This window comes from Prionailurus bengalensis, chromosome X (assembly GCF_016509475.1).
Source record: "Prionailurus bengalensis isolate Pbe53 chromosome X, Fcat_Pben_1.1_paternal_pri, whole genome shotgun sequence".
NCBI classification, from domain to species: Eukaryota; Metazoa; Chordata; class Mammalia; order Carnivora; family Felidae; genus Prionailurus; species Prionailurus bengalensis.
The window spans coordinates 98,443,712-98,447,422 of NC_057361.1; the positions used below are offsets into that span (position 1 = coordinate 98,443,712).

At 44.6% G+C, this 3,711-nt stretch overlaps 1 non-coding gene across 1 annotated transcript; it reads left to right on the plus strand.

The window, feature by feature from the left end:
* Nucleotides 1–3,315: 3,315 nt before the first annotated feature.
* Nucleotides 3,316–3,420, plus strand: LOC122478096. Its single transcript, XR_006295857.1, has one exon. It is a non-coding gene; the product is annotated as a U6 spliceosomal RNA (small nuclear RNA).
* Nucleotides 3,421–3,711: the final 291 nt, after the last annotated feature.

The following is a 3,711-nucleotide window of genomic DNA, read 5'->3' on the forward strand; positions in this document are numbered from 1 at the left end:
TGTTCTCACTAGATATAGAATTCCAGGTGGACAATTCCTTTTTTTCATCATTTAAAAAATTGTGCCAACTCCTTCTGGCTTTCATGACTTCTGATGTGAAATCTGCCATCATTCAAATTGTTATTTCTCTCAAGATACCATTTTTTTTCTGGCTGCTTTCAAGATTTTTTTCTTTGTCTCTAGTTTTCAGAAGTTTAATTATGATGTGCTTTGGTATGGATTTCTTTGAGTATATCCTGTTTGAGATTTGCTTAGCTTCATGGATCTGTGGCTTTATGTATCTTGCCATATTTGGGGAAATTTTGGTCATTATTTCTTTGAGTACTTTTTTGTCTTAAGTCATCTCTACGCCCAACATAGGGCTTGAACTCATGATCCCAAGATCATGAGTCACATGCTCTTGACTGAGACAGCTAGGCGCCCCTCTTTGAGTACTTTTTAAGCTCTACCCTCTTTCTCCTCTCCTTCCGAGACTCCAACAACACAATGTTAGATCTTTTGTTATAATCCCTTAGGTCCCTGAGTCTCTGTTCATTTTTTAAAATCTATTTTGCTCCGATTGGGTCGTTTTTATTGTATCATCTTCTAGTTTATTGATTCCTTCCTCTGTCACCTCCATTCTGATGTTGAGCTCATCCGCTAAGTTTTATATCTCAATGATTGTCATTTTCAATCTTAAAATGCCCATTTTGTACTTCTGTATATTCTCCAATTCTCACTTGTTTCTATTCTATATGTTCTATTTCATTTGTTTCAAGTGTGTTCATAACTGCTTGTTGAAGCATTTTTATCACAGCAGCTTTAAAATATTTGTCAGAGAGGGGTGCCTGTGTAGCTCAGTTGGTGAAACATCTGACTCTTGATCTCGGCTCAGGTCATGATCTCACGGTCATGAGATCAAGCCCAAGTCAGGCTCGGTGCTGGGTATGAAGCCTGCTTAAGATTCTCTCTCTCTCTCCCTCTGACCCTCCCCCGTTTCTGCTTTCATTCTTTCTCTCTCTCTCTCTCTCTCTCAAAAAAAGAAAATTGTCAGAGAATTCTAACATTTCTGCCATCTCAGTGTTGGCAACTCTTATAGGTTGAATTGTATCCCTGAAACACAAAACTGTGTGTTGATGTCCTCACTCCCTATTACCTGTAAATGTGCCCTTATTTGGAAATAGGGTCTTTGCAGATGTAATTAGGTTAAGATGAGGTCATTAGGGTGGGTAATAATGAAATATGATTGGTATTCTTATAAAAGGAGGTAATTTGGGGGGCACCTGGGTGGCTCAGTCGGTTGAGCATCCTACTTTGGCTCAGGTCATGATCTCGCGGTTCGTGAGTTCAAGCCCCACATCGGCTTGCTTCTCTCAGTGCAGAGCTCGCTTTGGATCCTCTGTCTCCGTCTCTCTCTGCCCCTACCCAACCGGCACTCTCTCAAAAATAAATAAACATTTGGCGTGCCTGAGTGGCTCAATCAGTTGAGCATCTGACTTCAGCTCAGGTCATGATCTAATGGTTTGTGGGTTTGAGCCCTGGGTCGGGCTCTGTGGGGACACCTCGGAGCCTGGAGCCTGCTTTGGATTCTGTGACTCCTTCTGTCTCTGCCCTCCCCCACTCATGCTCTGCCTCTGTCTTTCTCTCAAAAATAAATAAAAACATTAAAAAAATTTTTTAATAATTAATTCTGGGGGCACCTGGGTGGTTCAATTGGTGAAGCGTCCAACTTCGGCTTGAATCATGATCTCACAATTCATGAGTTCGAGCCCCACATTGGACTCCATGCTGACAGTGTGGACCTGCTTGGGATTCTCTCTCTCCCGTTCTCTCTCTGCTTCTCCCCTGTGCACACATGTGCTCGCTGTCTCTCAATATAAATAAATAAATTTTAAAATATATATATATATCCCCCAAATAATAAAGAAAGAAAGAAAGAAAGAAAGAAAGAATTCTGGGGTGCCCAGGTGGCTCAGTAGGTTAAGCGTCTGACTCTTGAATTCGGCTCAGGTCATGATCTCCCGGTTTGTGAGTTTGAGCCCCACATCAGGCTCTGTGCTGACAACACTGAGCCTATTTGGAATTCTCTCTCTCTCCCTCTCTCTCTCTGCCCCTCCCTCGCTCACACGCTCTCTGCCTGTCAAAACAAACAAATAAACTTAAAAAAATAAGAAAAGATAAAATAATTAATTCAAACAATATAGGCCAAAGGTGGAAAATACTTCCCCACTGTCAGTCTCATTCAGAATCAAGAAAATGGGCTTAAGGAGGGTTCGCTAAGGAAATACGAGCCTCGGCTTTACTATCCCTTACCCAGCTGGGAAACCCCAAATACACATGTGTAAAAGCATTTTTGTGCTGCTTAGGTTTGTTCTCATTCGTCGGGTTTTTTTTTTTTTTTCCAAATCAAGCTCCCCAGAACATCTTCCTCAGAGTCACCTTGAGATGCTTAATAAAAAAATGCATTCAGACCTGCTGAATCCGAGCCCAGGATTGGAGACTTGGCACTTATATTTTAACCAGCATCCCTTGTCCCCAAGAGAGCCTGATGTACCCTCATATTTGAGAACCACTGATCTGAGCCAACGATAATATTGCTGAAACAGACCAGGCCGAGGATGAAGCCTTATAATAGGCCTGGAGACTATCCTTTGGGAACTATTAATCATTAATCAGGGCCCCCTGGGCAGACTGGATTAACCAGTTACTAATCCCCCCCCCTCCTCGTCTTCGAGACCAGTCGCTATTGTGTCGCTCCGATTCCCACAAATAACATCTTGAAAGTCCTCGGCTAACATTTTGCCAGAGTTCACTTGCTCCCCACTGCCGCTGCCCAGACCTAGCATCTTAGGAAACCGATCAAAGGTAACGAAACTAGTCTGACAGGGTTTGTTCTCAGGGAACTCGTACTGGGTCCAGTGAACAGAAACCATGCTTCAAACATAATCCATTTTAGATTGTCTCCTGGAATCAACGTCAAGCTTACTGATCTGTCCACGGCCGCTTCTTTCCGGTTTTGAAAACCCACGATCGCACTTGCCTGTCTTCAGGCTTCTGTCACCTCTCCTACTCTCCACACGGATGAAAACAAAAGTATCCCCAAGAGTGGTCTCAAGGTCTCATGTGCAGGCACTCCCAGGGCTCTGAGAGAGGCAATTTGTCCAGACCAGAGACTTGAACCTGGTTACAACAATGAAATACTCTGCAAGACCACTTGAACCACTTTCTCCACCCTGGGCTTTTCTTTCCTTAGCGCCGCAGCATCGCCTGGGATCTTGTTAGAAATGCACGTTCCTGGGCCCCACCCACACCGACCAAATCAGAATTTCCATTTTAAGTGACCGCGATAGCAAGACGCTGAAGTTGGGATCGATGCAGAGAAGATTAGCATGGCCCCAGTGCAAGGCTGACACGCAAATTCATGGAGCAGTCCATTTTTTTTTTTTTTAAAGAATCTCCAGGGGCGCCTGGGTGGCTCGGTTGGTTAAGCGTCCGCCTTTGGCTCAGGTCATGATCTCATGGTCTGTGGGTTCGAGCCCCGCATCGGGCTCTGTGCTGACAGCTCAGAGCCTGGAGCCCGCTTCGGATTCTGTCTCCCTCTCTCTCTGCCCCTCCCCACTCATAATCTGTTTCTCTCTCTCTCTCCCTCAGAAATAAATAACCATTAAAAAAAAAAGGGGGGCGCCTGGGTGGCGCAGTCGGTTGGGCGTCCGACTTCGGCCAGGTCACGAT